This window comes from Castor canadensis, chromosome 8 (genome assembly GCF_047511655.1).
Source record: "Castor canadensis chromosome 8, mCasCan1.hap1v2, whole genome shotgun sequence".
NCBI classification, from domain to species: domain Eukaryota; kingdom Metazoa; phylum Chordata; class Mammalia; order Rodentia; family Castoridae; genus Castor; species Castor canadensis.
In genome coordinates, this window is record NC_133393.1 from 158,259,118 (window position 1) to 158,281,109 (window position 21,992).

At 56.9% G+C, this 21,992-nt stretch overlaps 1 long non-coding RNA gene across 1 annotated transcript; it reads right to left on the bottom strand.

The window, feature by feature from the left end:
- Positions 1-1,743: 1,743 nt before the first annotated feature.
- Positions 1,744-8,490, bottom strand: LOC141425871 (uncharacterized). The gene is made up of 2 exons (XR_012451061.1): positions 8,352-8,490; positions 1,744-4,004 (listed from the first exon to the last, which is right to left on the bottom strand). It is a non-coding gene; the product is annotated as an uncharacterized lncRNA (long non-coding RNA).
- Between the last annotated feature and the right edge of the window lie 13,502 nt (positions 8,491-21,992).

Sequence of the window (21,992 nt, forward strand, 5' to 3'; positions counted from 1 at the left end):
TCTTAGCCACCAGGTCCTTCAACTTGGTGGGAAGGCATGTTGGGGCCCTGGGAATTGGAGAATTGTAAAGGAGGCCAGTCCTCTCACAGGGGAGCAGCAGGGCAGCAGAAGCTGGCCACCACAAGTTCAGGGAGGTCATGCTGACAGGTAACACTTCAGCAGGTGGAGGTGTGCAAAGCCTGCAGGGACTTCACACGAAGGATGCTGTGTGGAGAGTGTCCATACCAGAAGGACACGCTGTCCTCTGCGCACAGCAACACCACATGCAGAGCATGTCCTGGGAGTCCACAGACAGGAGCAGGCAGGCCACCATGCAGCTTGCCTAAGGCCCTGGCCGTCCAGCAGTGACCTGCAAGTCTAAGTGTGTGAAGCTGGGGAAGGAGTTTGGAGGCCTCAGTACCACTCTGAGGAGAGGAGGAGGTCCAGGGAGTCTGGAAGTGCTGCTCTCCCCCCAGCCCCTGTCCCTCCTGGAGATTGAACCACTGAGCAATTCAGCACACAGGTCCAGGAGAGCAACAGAAGTGGGCATGATAGGCCAGGCTGGCCACCTCAGGAGGCGGGGGTGGGTGCTGATGGTTCAGGGGATACTGAAGTTGTGGACACCGGTGACCAATGGGGTGGAGGTAGGGGACACACAGGCCTGTGTACCTCAGGGCCAGGGAGCAAGTAGACACAGGCTCAGAGAAGCAAGGTGGCCCTGAGGACAGGCAGGGGTCCCCAGCCCACGGAGGAATGAGTTGGCACACATGCAAGTGTAGGGCCAGGGCCAAGTCACCCTGAGGAGCTGAGGACCATCTGGGGTGAGAGAAAAGAAGGGAGGGGCAGCAGTGACTCACACCTGCAATTCCAGCTACTTGGAAGTTGGCAATGGGAGATGACGGTTCAAGGCCAGCTCATGAAAAAAATGAAACACCCCCATGTCAAAAAACAAGCCGGGCATGGTGGTTCACTCTGTAATCCCAGCTACTCAGGAGGTATAGGTAGGAGAATCTCAGTCTGAAGCCAGTCCTAGGCAAAAAGCTTGAGAACCTACCTGAAAAATAAAACAAATAGGGCTGGACACTTAAGGGATGGCCTTAAGTGATGGCTTAAGTGATAGAGTGCCTGCCTTGCAAGCATGAGGTGACCCCAATACTGGAAAACAAAACAAAACAACAACAAAAAAACACTTTTTCAGTACTGCTTGTGCCCACCTCACTCTACGTCTCCATTCTGACTGGTTGCTCCATGAGCACCTTTTCCCCACCCTCTGAGCCCAGGCTGGGACACTGCTGTCTGGGCACTCCTGGGCTGGACACCATGGGCATTCCCAGCCCCAGCTAAACCAGGCAAGGACTCTCTACCTTGGTTGCCCTGGGGGAAACTGAGGGAGGCCCAGAGAGGCAGAAACCTTCCTGAAATAGGACTCACTGCCATGGCCTGGGGTGGGTGCGACCTCTATGTACTGGCCTTCCAGCTCAGAGATGGCTTACCGAGTGCTCTCAGTTCAACCAGGAGGAGACAGTCCTGGCCAGCCTCGGGTCCTTATCCGCCCTGCCGCAGCCGCCAACAGGAGTGGGTCTCAGGTACTGGGCTGTGGTGTGGGCCTTTCCTGGCCCTGGGCTGCCCCTCCATGAGATTTCAGAGAGGTCTGAGGGTGCATTCCCAGGTCGTGGAGACAGGCAGAATGTCCAGAGCTGAATGCTAGGAGCACCCCATTACGTCAGCTTTCCCCACTGCCACAAAATACCTCAGACAAACAACTTGAAAGCAGGACAGATTTATTTTCTCACAGTATCAGAGACTCAGTCCATGGTCACTTGGTCCATTATTTTTGGGCCTGTGTGAGGATGGTACCTCTTGATGGGGAGCAGGCACCCCATTCACTCCACAGTGGTCAGAAAGCAAACAGAGAGGAAGGGGCTGGGGTCCCAGTGATCCACGTCCTCCAACTAGGCCCCACCTCCTAAGGGTTCCACAGCCTCCCAGTAGCAACACTGGCTGAGGACCAAGCCTTCAACAGAGGGCCTTGAGGTCACTTCAGATCTAAGCCATAGCACAGTTCTCTGGGCAGCTCTGCCTGCCGCTGTTGTGGCTGCTCCAGGCCATTTGACTGGCACGTGGGGTGTGGTGAAGGACTCAGGGCCCCCTCCATTCCTGGGCTCTCTGTGTCTGGGTGCCCCAGACGCTTCCTCGAGCTCTATCAGGGTCTGGGCGACCCACGTGCTGGGGTGGATTCCAGCACCTCCTCCCAGCTCTGAGGTCTGGGGAGAAAGCCAGCAGTCCCAAGGCAGTGTGCTTGGGTGGTGTCTGTCTGGATGTGTTCAGGGGCCTTCCCCACAGACAGGTGTGTCCTAGCCTCCAGGACAGCAGCACCCTCGGCACCTGCAGTAAAGTGATGACCTCTGTGCCCCACTACACTCACACCTGGCAGGGAGACACCAGGAGACTGGCCAGCATGGGCCTGGAGGTTCTGGGGCAGGCCAGCCTCTAACACCCTCCCCAGCCATGCCCGTTCTCTGTGCAGGGTGAGACCTGGGCCTGCTCAGTTTACAGGTCCTCAGTTTGTCACACTCCCACCCTACACACCCTATTGTTGCTTTTGCTTTTTGGTTTCTGAGGCAGGGTCTTGCTATGCAGCCCAGGCTGGCCTGGAACTACCAGTACCCCTGCCTCTGCCCCAGTGTTGGGATTACACATGGGATCCTCTTCTGCTAGGGCAGGATCTGTCCTAGGGTCTAGGGGCTGGGAGAGGAGACCCCCCAGACCCAGGGCACTCTGGCCAGGATGGATCTGCTGCCAATGGCAGAACCATGACCCTCCCTGAGGCTGGCATTGTTGGCCCTGTCATGGCTCTGGCTGGAGCAGAGGGGGCAGACCTGCCCTAAATGATAACCGACTGGGGGCACAGCCCCCAAAGCCCTTTCTGCCTCCTGCAGGCTTCCTGGGTTTCTCCCCTCTACCAGTAACCCACACTGGTCTCTCTCCTTATGCCTGGTCTGGTCTGGTAGCTCTGACGATTTTCTGCTCAGCTAGGCCCCCATCACTACACATCTTAATATCTTCAGCCAAGTTTGCTGACTTAATATGTAAAGGCATCCTTAGAACCTTTTAGTCAAATCCTGGAAAACCTCCACCCTTCAGGGAATCCTGGACAGGAGGCCCTCTGCCAGTAAGTGTGGGTTCCCACTGTGTCTGCAGGCTGAGTCACTCACATAGGTACTCAGTGTTTGAAAGATGGTTGGCTTGTTCACAGCTGGTCCCCAAACAGGTCACAGGATGGGCTGAGGCTGACTGTGCCCTTGAGGGGTGAGGCTTGGCCTCAAGGCTGCTCTTCCTGCCTCCTTGCTTGCCTGCCTCCCCTGGCCTCTTCACCCACTGGGCTGCAGGCCAGCTGAGCTTCTCTAGAGGGAGACCAGGACACAAGCTGTCTCCAAAGCTGGCCTCTTGTATTGGTGGGGCCTTGCTAAGTTTCTTTCCTCCAAGGCAGCTCCAGAAACGAAACCTTGGTGTGGCTTTGATGCCAAAGCTGCGTGGCAAAGGGAAGTGATCTCTGAGGGCCTGGGGAGCCTATCTGCCCCTCTCCCCCGGACACCCAGGTCCCAGCTGGTCAGCACCCTGAGGGGGAGGGAAGCAGCTCCAAATGCAAATGCCAGGTGCAACTGTGGGCAACTCACACCTGGTCCACAGGGCCATCTGGGACAGAGGCCAGGTAGTCCCAGATGGGCAGTGAAGCCTGAAGAGGTAGGGCTGAGGGAGTGGGCACTAGCCCATCTGACCCATAGTTTCAGGCCTCAGCCTCAGCTTCAGCATCTGGTGTAGGGGACCACAGGCCTGTCGATGCCAGCATCACACGAAACCCTAAGAGGACAAAGCCTGGGAAGAGGGTGCTGGGTTCATGGCAGGGCATGCTTGTCCTCCACAGGGAGCTGCTGGGTAGCCAGAATCTGGACAGGGTCCGTGGAGTGTTGAGAGGCCTGAGGTCCAGGACTGGTGATGAGGGATGACGTCAGCAAGCCTGGCCCCTGCCAACACAGTAAAGGGGCAGATAAGAAACTGGTGTGTGTGAGTGGGGTCTCTGCTCATCCCTGACCAGGCTGATGCTGAGGGGTCCAGGGTCCAGGGTCCAGGCTGAATTCCTGGCCCTGGGTCTCTGAGCACTCCCTTGTGCAGGGACCCCTGAGGGTGTGCTGCACATGAGTATACACGGCAGCCTTGGTAAAACACTTACACAACTGAGGCCCTCCTGTCACACCTAAGGCTCCCAGCAGTCGGCCTGGCTGGGCAGGCGGGGGCAGGGCCTTCCCTCTAGCACTGGTTCCCTCCCTCCTCCTGGACAGGCACCCTCCTACAGCCACTGTGCCCTGATGTCAGCCAGGGTGGGCTTTCTTCCTGGATAACAAGTAAGGGGCATCTCCCTTGGGGTGGGTCACCTCTACTCAGCATTGAATGAGCCAGGTGAAGAAACTGAGGCTCAGGCAGGTCAGGGACAGCCCATGGTTACAAGTAGCCAAGCAGGCTCAGACCTAAAACATGACCCAGGGCCCCCGCTTCCACCCAGGTGTAGGCTGTCCTAGGTGGGTGTGATTGGACTCTACCTTCCCAGTGGACCTGAGCAGCTTCGACCTGGCCTCAACCACTGCTGCCCACCCTCCTACTAGGTGAGCTGCCCTGGGCTTCCATGACTGGAGTGGAACCAGGTGAGGGGCCAGAGGCACAGAGGTCCAACCTTGGAGGAAGGGCCACAGGGGTACTGCCTCGAAGCCCTGCGGTGGCTTACTGGGTCAGGTCTTTACTTGGGCAGACTGTGCAAGCTGGTCCTGACTGAGGTTCTAGCCTCACATGGGCAGGTGGCTAATGCACTAGAGGACCAGGGATGATGAGCACAACCTGCCAGAGACAGGAGCTGCTTCTCTCTGTTCCTGAGACTCCTCATAAGGACCACTGTGCTCAGTGACCCACACCCTGATCTCCCAAGCAGCCAGGGAGACCAGGGAGTGGTGAGGTGCTGGCCCAAGGCTTCAAGTCACACCCAGCCTAGCAGCTGTCTGCAGTGTTCCCGGAAGCTCTCAAGGACCCTGGATAGGGCAGAGAAGGTGGTTCTGTCAGATGCCCTGGGTTCTAGGACCCAGTGACCAGACCAGGCCAGGCAAGGGCTGCTTCAGACCAAGATCTAGGAAGCGGCTGAGATCTAGGGAGAGACAGCCACTCAAACTCTACAAGACAAGCAAAGGAGCCCAGGCCTTAAAGAAAAACAGAAGGGGGCTGAGGACATAGCCAAAGTGCTAGAGCACTAGCCTAGCATTAGCAAGGCCCTGGGTTCAATCCAGAGAGAGAGAGAGAGAGAGAGAGAGCGAGAGAGCGAGCACAGAGGAGTCCTCCACTCTGGGACCCTTCTCCTGGTTGTCGCCATGCCTCAGGATTCCTCAACAGCCTGCTCTACACAGGTAAGCTGAGGGGAGCACCCAAGGAGAGGAGAGTGGGCCTCAGAGGGCAGGGCAGAGTCCAGGGCTGCTGCCGGGGCCTTCCTGCTGGCTCCCCCGCCCCTCCCGAGCCACTGCTCCTGCAGCTGAGAGGTGGATTGAAACATGGTGGGCCTGGCACATAGAGGGCACCACAGGCCTAGGCATGAAGCAGCCTCCTTAGCCCCCTGTGGAAGGGGCCAGCTGGATCCGTCCACCCACAAAAGGGATGCATGTAACCCCGTGAATGTGTTGCCCGTATGTGTCCACGTGTGTACCAGTCAGTGCATACGTAAGTGAGAACACGCCAGTGAGTATGCAATCTGCGTGTGTGGGTGTGTGTGTACGTGCATGCATGTTTGTGGGCGTCTGTGCAAGTGTACCTGTGTGTGTGCACACATATGTGGTTCCATGTGTGTTTTTCAGGTGTATGCATGCATGTGTACCTGTGTGTGCTTATGCTGCATACACACATGTACTCCAGAGTGCGTGTGTGCACACCTAGCTTAGGTGCAGAACCCAGCTTAGGCAGAGCCTGCTGCCCACACTGGAGTGTTCTCCCCTTCCCCCACCCCCATGTGACGCTGCTGCCACCGTGACTCACCCTCCCTCCCTCACAGGGTGCAGCAGCAAGTGGGGGAGTCTCCTGTGAGTCACCCAGCCATGGGATGGTGGGGGAAGGGGGACACTGGAGACGGAGGAACAGCCTTAAGCCAGGATGAAGGCAGGGAGGCAGGCATGCGGGGTGGGGGGGGTGGGCTGGGGGTGGGGGGAGGCGCACACCACAAGAGCCCTGTGCACCTGGTGCTCCTGCCCAGTCTGCTCAATGGGGCCCCCCCAGCCTTAAGGTCTGGGACCACGTGTACACCCGTGTGAGGCGGGTAGGACTGCGTGGGGTGAGCCAGTTAAGAACATCCTAGGGCCCTGCGCCCTCCATGGGGCTTCTGCAGGTCATCCAGAGCACCACGAAGTTGGGGCGGGTTAGAGGAGAGCCGGGGGTGCGATCGCTAAGGCAGGGGGTGGGGCCCGAGGACAGGGGAGGGGCAGGGAGGGAGTGGGCGTGTCTGGAGCAAGGTTGGGAGGAGCCGGGGGCTGCGACCCGCGGATCAAGCCCGCGCCGCGGGTGGGCAGAGTGAGACCCAGCGCGCGCCTGGGGTCCGGAGTCAGCCAAGGAGGAGGGGCCGAGCGGTCAGAGTCCTCCGCGACGTGGGAGGAGGCGCTTTTGACAGGGCTTGGGAGGTAGAAGGTCGTTCTGACCCAAGTAGGGCAGGAGGCTGCAAGGTCGGGAGGAGCCCGCCCCGAGAATGCCTGCGCGCGTGGGACAGTCTCCCTGAGCCTGATTCCCGGGCAGGCCCGGGCGGCGCTGACCGGTCATAGGCCCAAGGACCCTGCTTGTCCTGCAGGGCAGCTCTCTGGGGCTGAGGACTCAAGCTGAGGTCCCTGGCCTTCCCCCCGCCTACCCCCCTCTCCGCCCTCGTCTTTGGGACATTCTGTCCCCAGCACGTGGTCACCCGGTCCAGACACTTGTCCAGCCACCTGACTCCCGTGCCCTGCTGGCCAGATTAGCTGTGGGCGCCCTGAGCCTGCGGTGGAGTCTGGGATGGGGAGGGGGGTCCAGCATAGCCCCAGGAGGACCGAAGTCCTCTGCCCAGGTCACACGGGGACACCGCAGCGCGGTATGCAGGGCACAGGTCCGAGTTCCGGTGTGGGGCCCGCCATCCACTCCGCGCCAGGCCGCGGGCCGCGGGCACTGGCTGTCTCCATGTCTGACCCTCCCTGCCCAGACGCGCGCCCCATATGCGCAAAAGGAGCTAAAGACGGGGGCCTGGGGGTCAGTGGGATCCGCCGGCCTCGCCACACTGCGGTGTTTTCGCGTCTGGGGACATCAGAGCCTCGAGTGTGTGTGGGGAGGAACCGGGCCTGGGGCAGGAGTGGGAGGCCAGGCTGGGCGTTTCGCACCCACGTGCGTCCCCGGTTCCCTCGGGGCCACCCGGATGTCCGCGCCCGGCCCCAGCCCTCGGAGTCCGCGGGCCGCGGCGCCCCCTGCCGGCTGCGGGACGGACGCGCGTTCGGAAGCCCGAGCTCTGCTGACCGAGGCCTCGCCAAGGTGTGTGCCCGCGCCCCGCTCACCTCGTGGGCTCCCCAGGCTGCCTGGGCTCCAGCCTTCCCCTCACGCCCCGCCCCGTGGTCCCCGCAGGCAGCGCGCGGCTAGGACGCTCCTGGGACACCGCCCCTCCATCTAGAATGACCCGCGGAGAACCCAACCATGGAGCTAACAGCCAGTGCCAAGGGGGGACGCTCCTGTCTGAGCGTGTGTTATATGTGGTATGTGTGTCGGTAAAAGCCAGTGGAATCACGGTGGCCCCTGGCAGGCCTAGAGAGAGAGCCTGTAGGCCCAGGCCTAGGGGTCTGGGGCGGAAAGAGGGGCATTGGGGCTTTGCCAGGCTGCAGAGTGGACTGGGCTGCAATGGGCAGGCTTCTGGACTGGCCAGGGGCTTGTGAAGGATAGGAGGCCGGCTGGAGTCCCCACCAGGGCAACCCCAGGAGCAGGATCCAGGGCAGGCTCTCTTTCTTTCAGCTGGCTAAGTTTGTATAAAAAGCAAAAATCCTTCTGAGCGAATACTCTGAGTCACTTTAAATGCTTCTCAGAGAATTAAATGGAATTCTAATAAAACCTTTGGAAAGTATTTTTAAACCAGCTTTATTGAGGTGTGATTTCATGCCATGAAATCCACCCACTGTGAACAGTTTCAGCAACCCACCCACAACTCAGGGATTTCAGTAAACTCACTGTGTTGTGCAGCCATCACCGACACACAATTTTAGAACATTTCCATCACCCCGAAGTGCCCTGCACCTCTGAGCCCTGTCACTTCCTCTCTTCCCACCCTCAGCCCGGAAATCACCAACCTGCTCTCTGTCTTTCTAGTCTTGCCTTTTCTGGACATCATAGAAACGGAACCTGCTGTTTGGCTGCTGTTTGGCTGCTGTCACTGGACGGAATCATTCTGAGGTTCACTGGCTCGTGGGTGTCAGTACTCAGTTCCCATGATAACATCCCAGGGAATGGATAACGCACGCATCAGTTGATGGACATGGGAGGTGCTGTCCCATTTTGGCTGCTAAGAACGATCATGTGCGCAAGTCTCTCAGGCAGATGACCCATGCTGGGTCACATGGAAAATTCACATTTGTTGTTGAGCAAACAGACTTTCTGTGATTTTACTCTTCCACCGTTATGGTATGAGGGCTTTTTTTTTTTTTTGGCGGCACTGGAGTTTCAACTCACTTTCTAGGCAGGCACTCCACCAGCTCTTTTTTGTGAAGGGCTTTTTTTTTTTTTTTTTTTCTTTTTTTGAGATAGGGTCTCATGAACTATTTATTTCCTCAGGGCTGGCTTTGAACCACTATCCTCCTGATCTGTGCCTCCTGTGCAGCTGGGATTATAGGCATAAACCACTGGCATCTGGCTTTAAATACAAGTTTTTTTTTTTTTATTACATTGGTGATTTTTTTTGTTGTTGTTGTTGATACTGGAGTTTGAACTCAGGGCTTTGCACTTACTACCACCTGAGCCACTCTTACAGCCTTCTTTGCTGGGGTTATTTTGGAAATAGAGTCTTAGTTTTTGTCCAGGCTGGCCTGGACCACAATCTTCCTATTTTACCCTGGGACAACAGGCATGGAGAACCATGCCCACCTATTGGTTGAGATGGGGTCTTGCTAACTTTTTGCCTAGGCTGGTTTTGAACCTCCATCCTCTTTTAACATCTCTTGAACGTGCTATGTGGTTGTAAGTGCGCCACTCTTAACACTACCTGTGCTGAATTTATTTCTAGCTATTTTATTATTTTCAACAGCATTCAGACCGAGTTGTGTTCTCAGCTTCATTTTGCCTTGCTCACTGGAAACGCACAGACATGGAGCGGTCCTGGAGCCTCCTCGTCAGCAGCCTTTGCCCTCTGCGGGCTCCTGCCATTTGGCCTCAGCTGCATCACAAATACAGAAGTGGTTGGTTTCAGTTAGAGAAAGAGGGAACCCCAGGTAACTGGAAAGTACCAGAGAAGTAACAGAGAGGAAGAAGCTCAGGGGGAAAAGTTTTGAAGTTTTGAACTCCTGGGTTCACCCCAGTCTGCATGTGTGTGGGTCTGATGCAAATTAGCACATCAGATACTTGGAGAATTGCTCTAAAAGGAGTAGGAGTGTCACAAGTGGCACTGGCAGGCCGAATAGCCAGCAAATCTTTGAAAATGGGGCTGACATTAGAACCGTACCCGAGGGAGACAAAACAAGAATATTGACATTCTCTTTTCGGAGTCTCCTAACATAACATTCAAGTTCTCCAGAATAGAAACAAGAATCACTTGACATATGAAGACTGTGAAAATCTCAACAATCCACAGACATCGGTGACTCAGATGAGTTACCTGACTGAAAAGTCTGAAGACCCATTATAAAAGTGCTTGAACCAGCACTTGCAAAAAATGACAAATATTAGCGCAGCACTGGCGGCTCACACCTGTGATCCTAGTTACTTGGGAGGCTGAGTTCAGGAGGATCTCAGTTTGAGGCCAGTCTCAACCGATAGCTGGACGCAATGGTACGTGCCTGTCACCCAGCTACAGCCGAAAGTGTACAATATAACTGTGGTTCAGGCCAGCCTGGGAAATAAAGCGAAACTCTATCTCCAAAATAATCAGAATGAAAAAGGCTGAAAGAGTGGCTCAAGTGACAGAGCACCGGACTAGCAAGCATGAAGCCCTGAGTTCAAGCCCAAGTTACTGCCAAAAAAATTTTGTTTTTCAAAAATGAAGAGAGGTTCAGAGACCTATGGGACAAAAATAAAGGGGCTAATACGGGTGTTATTGGGGCCCTGGCCAGAGAGGAACATGGGTGATGAAACCAAAGCTGGAAACTACTGGGGAGGGGGCATTAGGCCCCGAGTACACCTCGGTGACCTCCACATGGGCAGGCGCTACAAAGCGGCTCCTCCAGGCGATGAGGGCCGGGTGACCCATGGGCACAGAGCTGAAGGGGTGGGACCCAGCGGGCAGCCTGCCTGAGGTCCTCCCAGGCCCAGAGGCCAGCTCTCTGGGGTCACCCAGGCGGTGGTCAACGCTGGACCTGCATCCACCCCACTCCCTCCAGACTCCCAGGGCAGAAAAAGGAGTGATGATGGCGGTGTGAGCTGGCAGCTTCCTCAGCGCATGGGTACGCGGTGTGGATGTCCAGTGGGTCCCTCCTGGGAGGGAGGGGGTCTCTCTGGGCGCCAGGCGTGGGCCACATCAGCTGCGTTTGTGTCCTGGGAACCTGAGCCAAACACGAGGAATGTCCTCCAAGATCCCCCGCTGTGGAGCGAAGCAGCGGGAGGGGGACCTGAGCCCTGGAGCCCCGCCCGCCCCTGCGCAGAGCGGGCCCCTCCCGCGGCTCCGTCCAGTGGGGGGGAGGGCTCTGGGGAGACTCCGCCCCCTCGCCCCCCCCGCCCAGTGGGGGAGGGGCAGGACCCCAGCTGCGGCCCCTCCCCCGGCCCCACGTGAGCCGCGGGTCGCAGGACCCGCCCCACAGCTGCCGTCTCGCCCCAGGGGACCCGCGTCCGCCTTTCGGCACAGGGACCGGGGGGAGGGGGGCAGATCTCGAAATTGGGAAGGGGGCGGGGATGTCTGCAGGTGGCAGGAGCCGGAGTGGGGGTCAGGCCTGTGGGGACAGCTGGAGGCGCCGGGCGACGTGGGTTTTTCTCTGGCAGGCAGGTGGGCCCTTCCCTCCCGCCTAGCTCTCGGTGGGGTTGTGCCCAGCAGCTGTCCCCACATGGCTTGGAGAGGGCCAGGGCCTTCCCAGGAGCGTACCCCAGCATGTCCTACCCGTGGTCCATCCGCATCGGCTGGGGGGCCCACGCGTGGCCTCTCCGCGTGCCCTCTGCACTCCTCGCCCATGGTCCATCTCCCACATCCCACACCTCACATCCCGTCCCCACCCGCTGCCCCTTGTCCAGCTTCCGCGGCTCCGCCCCGAAAAGTCGCGTCTGCACCCCAACATCCGCGCCCGCACGCGCCCTATAATCCGCGAGTCCTGCCCTGCTGCCGCTCTTTCTGACCCCGACGAAACACGGAAACAGTAAGCTTGCTGCGCACTTTTTTGGGGTGCTGGGGTGGGAACCCAGGGCCTCACGCGTGCTGGCAGCTCTCCCACTGAGCCACCCCCAGCTAAGAAAGCGGTGTGGAAATGCGCACCGCGTGGAGCCCCAGAAGAAAGTAATTCCCATGGACTACATCAGCGTGGTAGCAGATATTTAAAACTTCCATCGGAGCCGCACTTGGAAGCCCTAGTGATCAGGTTGGCGCCGGAGCCAGAAACCTCTCCAGGTGTTTTATGTCAGAAGAGGCCTCAGCCGGGAGCAGGCGTTCGCACAGCCGTGGGGCTGCCGGTCGCTTGTGGGCAATGGGCTGGAGAAGAGAACTGGCGGGCTGGGGACCCCTGATCTCCCCCACTGGCCCTGTGCGAAGCTGAACGGCTCATCCCCTCCTCCAACCCTGGAAGACAAAACCCTACACCTCCTGGGGCTCTGCACCCGCCTCCAGACCTCCCCATTCCTGTCTCTTCCCTACTGTCCCCAACCCTCTCCAAGCAGGCTCTTCAGAGTCCTTGTTGGCAGAACCGCCCACCCCCAGCTACTCATCCTGGCCTCCCTGCTTAACCGACCAGTGGGGAGACAGAGTCCCCCTGGGATTGCAGGAGTGTGCCACCATGCCCAAGTGGATTTTTTTTTTTAGTATTGGCCTGATCTCTGCCTTCTGAGTAGCTAGGATTACAGGCTTGAGCCACCAGTGCACAGCCCCTTTTTTGTTTTTATTTTCTTTTTGAGATAGGCTCTTACTAAGTTTTTCCAGGCTGACCTAGAACTCTCAATCCTCCTGCCTCCACTTCTAAGTATCTGGGATTATAGGAGTGTACCACCGTGTCTGGCTTGCCATCCCTGTTTTTAGTTCTGTAATGTGGTAATGTGACATCTGTTGGAGGAGTTAAAGTTGTACACGCACATATACATATATACACAAATACACACATACACAAGTACACATACACACATACACACATATATGCACATGCAATTTGGGAAACATCTGTTAGATCATTGGCTGACTGTGGCGATAACAGACAGACGCTTCAGGGGCTACATGAAACAAGGAACACAGGCTTTGCAAAAATAGTTTGGAGAAGTCACTCTAAACAAAAGGACCACTGTCCTTCAGCAAGCAAAAACAAGCAATTTTTGAGGAGAGGAAGAAGCTTATTTTCAGAGTTGCTAAACTATAATATTGAAAATGCCCAGTTTTCAACGTGTAATTACGTTGAAATGAACGAGGGAAAGAAGAATGTCACACAAACTGTTCCTGAGGTGGTCCAGACTTGAACTACTGGACAAAAACGCTAAGTCAGCGATCTTCAAGATGCTCAACAAGATGGAGGGAATCAGAACAGGCGTGAACAAAAGGTAATGCCAGTAAAGATGGGAGAACTTGAAAAGGAGGCAAAGAGAAACTGGAGCTCAAATGGAAATATGACTGAGGGCTCGATGCCTGAAGGGACCAAGGCTGTTGACTTAGCCACTCTCATAGCAGAGAGAGAAAGGTAGAAAGTAGAATGGAGTAGCTCGAGGGGCTCATGGAACATTGCAATGGCTGAACAGGAAGTGTTCCCCAAAAGTCTCAATTTGGGGGGCTTGGTCCCCATCTGGTGGTGCTACTTTGGGAGGTTCTGGAAGCTTTAGGAGGTGGGGCTGAGTGGGAGGAAGGGGGTCACTGGGGCATGTCCTTGGGGATGAATTGTCCCTGTGTCCTCTCTTGCTGCACACTGCTTCCTGTCAGCCAGAAGGTGAACAGCCTCCTCTGTACACTGCCACCTCCTCCATGTCGTTCCACCTGGCCATGGCCCCAGAATCAACAGAGCCAAGGACTGTGTTCTGAAATCTCTGAAACCATCAAGCACACTAACAGACACATCCTGGGCGTCCAGGACAGAGAAGGAGAAAGGACACAAAAGCCTTTGAAGACGTGATATCCTCCAAGTCCCTAATGTGATTACATACATGAACCTGTGTCTCCAAGAGTCTCAAACTCCAAGTAGGTTTGTCTCAAATACACCCACATTGAAAAGCATTGTTGTCTTACTGTCAAAAGACACAGAAAGCAGCAAGAGAAAAGTGACATGTCTCATACAAGGAATCCTCAGTAAGATTTACAGGTTTTTTTTTTTTTTTATCAGAAACCCAGGAGGCCAGAGGCAGCTGTGTGACATATTTAAAGTCCTGAAAGACCAGATGAAGTTCGGTGGTAGAGCACTTGCATGAGGTCCTGGGCTTGATTCCCAACAATGAAAACAATAAAAAAAGGCCATAAAGAAAAGAAACCCTGTCAGCCAAGAATTCTATATCCAGGAAAGCTATCCTTGGAAAGGAGAAAATAGGACACTCAGATAAATCAAAGCCCAGGGGTTCACTTCTAGCAAGTCCATTTGTCTCTGAGACAGTGGGACTTCATTCCCACTGAAATGTACGAGTGTCCAGTAGGCACCTTGAACTTGACTCAGTTAACCAGCTCCTGCCCAGCCCCCAACCTTGCATTCCTGCGTCCCCATCTCTGTGGATGTGGATGGACTTTGCCCTGAGCCACTGAGGCCAAAACATTGGTCCCTTGTCCCACCATCAAGACAACAGACAGCCCAGCCTTCTGTACTTTCTCCCACTGCCTGCCCCACCTCCTTGGCTGCCCCTCAGGCTTTCTGTGAGGCAGCTGGGTCTGGTGGGACCCACAGCTGGAAGGCCGGCCCCTGCAGTCTAAGCAGACTCCTCCACGCTGCACCCCCTCCCACTCCCTGTTGGTTTTCCCGACAGTCTTCTCACCGTGCTGGCATTCTGCATCAGTAGCTGTTTGTCTCCCATGCAAAGGTCTGATGTGTAGGATGACTTATAGTCCTACTGTGAGCACTGGGAATCCTGACCCAAGGGACCCAGACCTGGTCCGCCAGCTGCAGGGCCTGAGAGTTCTTTCCCATCCTCCCTCCCTCCCTCCTTTCTTTCCTTCCTTCCTTCCTTTCATACTGGGGTTTGAACTCAGGGCCTCATACTTGCTAGGCGGGCACTCCATCACTTGAACTAGGTGCCCAGCCCCATTTTGTATTGGGTATTTTTGAGGTGAAGTCTCACTTTTTGCCCAGGCTGGTATCAAACTTTGATCCCCTGATCTCTGCTTAGCTAGGATTATCGGTGTGAGCCACTGGGCTGGCAAGGGCCTTTCTTTGTTCCATGATGGGCAAGTGCCCAGGACCCAGTGGTTGCTCAGTACACACTTGATGGATGAATGAGTGAGGCACACAGGTGTCTGAGGCCTCACTCCAGTTAGACTGTGGGTCTGGATGTGAACCATGGCTGTCTGTCCTAGTGTGGTGACCTTGCCATCTCTGAGTCCATCCCCCATCCTGGGGCCATGATGCTTTAGCTCTGTTTCCTGGGCAAGTGTGATCTCAGGCAGTGGGTCTGTTGGGAGGTGGAACTCTGGATGTGGTCTCAAGAATCCTGATAGGGATCAGGCACAGTGACTCAATCCAGGCCTGTAATCCTTAGGAGGCAAAGATTGGGAGGATGGCAGTTTGGGTCCAGCCCAGACATAAAGAGAGACTCTATCTCAAGAAACAACCAAAGCAAAGCCAGGCGCCAGTGCCTCACACCTGTAATCCTAGCTACTCAGTAGGCAGAGATCAGGTTCGACGCCAACCCAGGAAAATAGTTCACAAGATCCTATCTCAAAAGTACCCAACACAAAAAAGGGCTGGCAGAGTGGCTCAAGGTGTAGGCCCTGGGTCCAGACCCCCGTATCACACACACACACACAAAAAGGGCAAAAGGACTGGCTGCATGGTTTGAGTGGTAGAGCACCTGCCTAGTCAAGGTCCTGAGTTCAAACCCCCAGCACTGCCAGGGAGTGGGGTGGGGGGAAAGAAAGAGTCCTGATAAGGAGGTGGGTGCTGAATGTCGCCCAGAACCATGTACACGTGCTGCTGCCACCTGGTGGCAGCACACATGTATCCTGTTGCCCACTTCCCCCTTAGCTCAGAGGGGTGGTGGGCAGCAAGGTCTGTGGGAAAGCCAAAGGCCATAGGCCTCAGATTCCTCTATCTGTGGGACAGCCAGGGCAGTAAGGACATCTTGAGGGAGCCAGGTGGGAGCTCTGCCCCCTCCCTCCAGTAAGTCCTCCCACCCCTTGCCTCCAGGCTGCAGGGTTCCTGGCATAGCCCTGGATCAGGGTGGGGGATGTAGGCATTGCTGGACAGCCCTATATTGTCCAAGAGTTAGACGCAGGAATGTGGGGCAAAAGCCTGCTTGGCTGAGCCCCCAGCCTTGCTAGGGAGGGGGCATCATGGCAGAGGAGACATGGCGAGGGCAGAGCCCCAGCCTGCCCACCCAGGACCTTGATGCTGGCTAGGGATGGTGTGCCTGAGCACACTCTCTGCACATGCTGCTGTGGTCCCTCTGCCCCAGCACCCCAAACCCAGCCGGTGAGCCCTGCACCTGACTTAGCCTCTGTGCTCCAGTGCAGGGACTCCATTGTTCCTGATGGGGACCCTCAGAAAATGTCTGGTCACACCAAGTCACACTGACCCCAGATGACCCAAAGTCCACTATGGGGACCCTGCCCTGCCACCTAATAGGTCTCCTTCCCTAGGGACTGCCCCCCCCCCACTGCAGTCATTCCCAAGGGGTGGGTATGTGGGGTTCTGGCATCTCCAACCTTTGGACTATTCTGGGGTCCAACCTAATACGTCGCTGCCATTTAGGGTCTGGCCTCATCCCTGGCCACTAGTACCAAGGAGTCCTTGTCCCCCACCCCCAGGGCTTTACCTTACTTATACCTGCAGCCCCCATCCCACCTAAGGGTGCTACTTTGCCCTACAGTTCCAGATCTCTGTCTTTCAGGGAAGAGGCAGACTGAAGGACCAATGTTTATGGGTGGGGGGGCCTGCTCAGTCGCACCCCCTGCAGGAGGGAAAAGAAGGCCCAGTGGCTGTGGCCAGTTGAAGGAGGGACATCCCAGGCCAAGATGAAGGTCAGAGAGTGTGCAGATAGCTGTGACTGATCATTCAGGCCAGGTTGGGTGCATGTTCCTGGTCACAGCAGCCAGGTAGAGATGACACCCATTCTTGAGAGGGAGGCCAGGGGGTGGTGAGAGCTGCATGAGGAGGTGGGTCCCAGGGCCCACTGCTGGGGGGACCCTGGCCTGGGGCCAAAGTGACTCTGAGGGCCAAGAGGCCTCTGTGGTCCTTCAATGAGTGTAGATCACCAAAGGACAGCACATCCCAGCAGATGGCCCCTGGGTGGGAAGTCCCTGCGATCATAGGAAGTGACCAACCCTTGCTGGACCATGGGGTGGGAAGCTGGGGGCAGAGATTATAGCCTGACTTCTGGGTAGGGTCCAGGCAGGTGGGTGCTCGGGGTATCACTCAGCACCTCAGCACCCCAGATTCTCAGCAGAGTTCTTGATGGGATGGGGGAGGGGGAAGGGGGCTATAAGAAGGCCCAGCATCCTGGGTTTCATAATTTCCTTTCCTTTCTTTTGTGGGACTGGAGTTTGAACTCAGGGCTTCATGCTTGCAAAGCAGGTGCCATACCACTTGAGCCTCACCTCCAGTACATCTTGAGATGGGGTTTCATGAACTATAGGTCCCTGCTGGCATTGAGCTGTGGTCCTCCTGACCTCAGCCTCCCAAGTAGCTTGGATTACGGGCGTGAGCCATGGGTGCCTGGCCATAAATAATTCCTTTTCTTAACTCCAAAGATCCTTGAGGAGATATCTCAAAACATCTAATTGAAGTTGAGCCATTTCCTCCATTTATTTTTCCTATTAAATTCCAGTAACGTTGAAAACAATATTTTAAATGACTATGATAATTTCATTTCTACAAAATAATTTTTATCTGCTTATCCTACTAACTGAATATTTGCCTACAGAAATGTCTGGGAGGATGTTTATTACTGTCAATATCATTTCCATATGGGGCTTTGGAGTCCTTCTAATAAACGCACACCGGTCACGGAGACAATGCAGTTATTTTAAAAGCCCAATGGGGTATCTGTTCACACTAGGGGAAAATGTTTGCTAGGTAGTTTCCTCATGTCGCTGGTGGGGTTGTAAATTGTTGCAGTCATTTTGGAGAGCAATGTCCACACCTGGGCAGGACCAGGCACTCTTCCCATTGTGAACAGGCTGTGTGGCTCTGTGCAGAGGGTTGGGGAGGCTACAGCCATGGCCACTCACTCTGCTCAGGATTAGACCCAGCCTGAGCAGGCCCACCTGCTTCCTTGGATGGACAAGGTGAACCTGCCAGGCTGGGTGGACCTTGGTGCCATGTGGGCCAGGAGTGGGAGGCCTACAGCCAAGCATGGGGCCCTGAGCCTACCACTCATCCAACCCCATCCCTGAAGGCTGAATGGGCGACAGCAGGTGAAGCCCTGGGTACAACAGCGAAAGGGACAAGTTGCTGAGGGTCAGCTCTTCCAGGGCCTCAAGCTTATGAGGCAAGTGCTCAACCACCTGAACCATGCCCCAAGTTCTCAAGCACCTCTTGAACCACTCTTTACGCAGCCGGTGCAGTCACATGTCTGTTCTACCTGTCCCTAGCCCCTGGCCCCTTCTCAGTGTCTGGGTGGTGGGGGTCACGGGCCCTGGGAGGCCTGGTTCTTGGGCTTGGACTGTGTTAACAGTCCCTGTGGACGCTCTGGCCTCACCTCCTGGATGTGGCCTGCACGTCCCACTCCTGCCAGTGTTGGAAGCTCCCACAGGCGGACCCACTCACAGGTTTATCTACTCAGCATGAATCAATTGAGCACCTACTGTGTTGGGTTCTGTTTGGGCAAAGACCCCAGCTCCTCAGTGCTCATGTTCTGAAAAATGGTGAGCTGAGGAGGCTGAAAACCTGAGACTTAAATCAGTGACTATATTTTGTCACTGTTGATTGGAGGTGTGGGGAAAATGACAGGGGGTTCAGGAGAGTTGGGAGTTGTAAACCTCAGTGAGTGGTCAGGGGAGGCCACACAGAGAAGGCGAGTCTGTGTGGACCCCTGAAGGAGGCACAGGCGTGAACACAGCATCTGGAGTGGGGCAGTGCCTTGGAAAGCTGTTTTTCCCTGGGCTCTTGGTCTGGTGTGTCCTTCTCCTCAGCCGGTCCTGCCTGCCTGGGGCCTCCACAGAGGGGTGGGTACTCAGCATGAGGGCAGAGGGGCCCAGACTTGTGGCTTAGATAGGGCCCAAGATCCTGCAGAGCTGGCTGCTCCTGGCCAGGCCATGTGAGGAGGGACGTGTTAGTGGGTGGGTTGTGGTGCCTTGCTGATCAGGAGTGTGAGGTCACTAACAGGAATCCAGATGCCCAGGTGGTCACTGTGCCATGTGCTGGCCTGCAAGGATCTGTGGTTAATCCAGGTCTATGTGGCAGCAAGGAGCAACAGTCACTCTGTCCCTGGACGAGAATCGACCTTGGTGGACATGGGAAGCTGGGACTGTTGGGGTGGCCTGGGGTAGACCCTTAAGTTGAAGACCCTGGATTTCTGCTAGTCACCTGGTGGGAACATGGAAAAACACAAGTCAGGTCTGTTTCTGTTCTTGGATTTGTGCAGTGGGTGCTAAGGTGGTTACATCTCCCCCCCCACCCCTCACAGGGAAGACCCTGTGTCCAGCCTCTTCCTCCACAGAACAGGGGACCCCTGCACCATGTTAGAGGGACATGGAGAGGTGGGGACACAGAGAGGTGTATGGCTAAGGATCCCGGGAGTGGGCTGGGCCTGCAAAGTTCTGGGGCTCTGTCTGGAATTCCAACAGGACACCCAAAGTGGGAAGGGTGGCACCATCTCTAGGTGAGAACATGGAGAGGTGGATTCAGGCCAAGTCAGGTGGGACCTCTAGAAGCATGGTGAGGGGGCTCTGAGTCTCGTGGATGGAAGCAGTGGGGAGACCCATGGCTGGGGACCGCACCCTCTTGCCAGCCCAGCCTGAATACCAAGTCACTTCCCAGCCTCCTTCCCACCTGGGCCAAACCCTTGATACTGCCCCCCACCTGGTCTGGAGTCTCGGTGGCTGGAACTTCTGTGACCACTGCTGGGCATTGGCCACCGCACCCTGAACTACCACTGAGGCAAGCAAACAGGGGCCAGTGCCTTGCCTCCAGGGGTGTTTGCCTGTGGCCACAGCCTCTGGGAGAGAAAGTCCAGTGCAACCTCCACACTGGGGATGCAGTCAGGAGTAGGTGTGTTTGAGGGTCCAGGAAGGCCAGCTCTGAGACAGACCCCCAAGACACCCCGGCCCTGCTGCAGCAGCCTGACCTAGGGGCTCCAGTAGGGACTGCTGTGCCATGGCTGAGGCCTCACAATGATTTCACGGGCACATCTGCAGTGCTAAGAAAGGGGGAGGGCCCCCGTGAGTCCACTCACACCTGGATGGCCCTCTTTATGGCTGGCTCAGACCAGGCCCACCTGCCAGGTGACACACCTGCCACCCTGAACTGCTATGCCAGTACCATGCTGAAGGGGCTGCAGGTGGCCTGAAGTAGACAACCTAAGGTGGGAATGGGGAGCTGGAGAGGGGATTGGCACTGGTCCCAAGAGGCCCTCCCCGCCTGCCCGTCATCAAAGCCTCTCCAGCCTGAGGTCAAGAGAGGCTCCTGTCCTGTCACAGAAGGCTGGGGAATGTAGATCCTGTCTGGTGACTGTAACTGAATACCATATACGGGGCAAATGACAAAGACTAGTTTATCAAGGTTCTGCAGGCTGGGAAGTCAAAGAACATCGGACCAGCATCTGAGGCTGGGTGCCAGTGATTCCATGGCCCTGTATTCCATCATGACATTTGGAGGGTGTCACACAGCAAGACTGAGCAAGCCTGTCAGAGAGAGCTCACTTTTGTAACAAAGCCACACTCATGCTAACTCATTAATCCACGAAATGAGGCTCTGCCAGAGTCCTGCCTCTTAACACGGATGCACTGGGGACCAAGTTTCCAATGTGCGAACTCCCAGTGTTCACCAAGCACAGGCCCTGTTCACCCTGTGTCAGGGCCCCCGCCTTGTCCTGTGCAGGTGCCAGCAGCTGGGCACCCCTGCCTAAGTCCAGAGACAACTCAGGGCTCTGGCTCTTCCCACGCCTGGGTCTCCATGGTGGGTCTTCTATCCTACCTGGCTCACTGACCACCAGAGGGCTCAGAAGTCCAGCTGGCATGTAATCTGACGGGCCCAACCTAGGTTGGACACCCCCTTTGCACCCCCTCCCTCAGCACCAGGTGACACTTGGGTGCATAGGTCTGGGACAAGGACAGCAGACTAGTTGAACGAGTGGACAAGTGAACGAGGGTCCTGCTGGGGACCCCGGGCTGCGAGACAGGGAAAGGGAAGGGGGCACCCTGGTGCCAGGGGCAGCTCATTCTCGCCTGTCCTGTGGCAGGGGCAGGGGCAGGGGCAGGGGCAGGGGCAGGGGTGCCGGGCTAACACGGGCTATGGATGCGCGCACAGGGGCTGGGCAACCGGAGAGGCTGGGGCTCCATAAGAAAAACCATGGTGGACATCGCCATCTCTCTAAAATAGCTCTGTACACAAGGTCCCTCATCTATGAGTGGGCTTGCGAGGGGTCGAGCCACGTTCTGGGCGCCTGGCACCCCTCGGTCCGGTTCTCGTCCCGGTCCTCGTCACGGGCTCCACGGGCCGCTGGGCCGCGCGCCGAGAGACACGAAGACGGCGCCCTGCAGCACCGAGGCGCAGAAGAAACCGCAGCGCTTGCAGGGCCCGGCGAGGGGCGCGGGGCCGCGGCGCCTGGAGGTCCCGCGGCGGCCCTGCGGGGAGAGGGGCACTGAGACCCCGGCCCGCCGGGCGACCACCGCTCCGCTCCGACCGCACCTGACCCTCAACCTGCCCACAGCCCACGGCGATGCCGCCCACCGCCCCACGCCCGGACCGCAACTCCGCCCCGCCCGCGCCCTCACCCGAACCTGCCCAGTGCACCCCGAGCGCCCCGCGCCCCACCCCGAACGCACCCTGACCCGCCCACCGCGCCCCGCCCGCGCCCCCAACCTGCCCAGTGCGTCGCGATGCACACCGCGCTCCTTCCACCGTGCTCCGCCCACCATGCCCTGACTCCACCGCACCACAGACCCCATCCGGCCCACCCTGATCCCGCACACCGCACTCAGCACCTCCCTCCAAGCCTAGCCTCGCACCGCAGCCCCGCCCAATCCCGCCTACTGCGCCCCGCCCCTTTCTCACCCTGCCCCCCTAACCCACCCACAGCAAATCCACACACTGCACCCCCACCCGCACCACGCCCACTACACCCAGCCCCCACTTTTCCCACCACCCTACCCCACCCCAGACCGCAACCCTGTTCCCCACCCCGGCCCACCGATCCAACCTCATCACCTGCACCTGAGACCTTGCCTGTTAAACCTGGTCATGCGACCCACCACCATCCTGGACCATGTCCCGCTAGCCCTGTACACACACACACACACACAGCCACGCCCACGC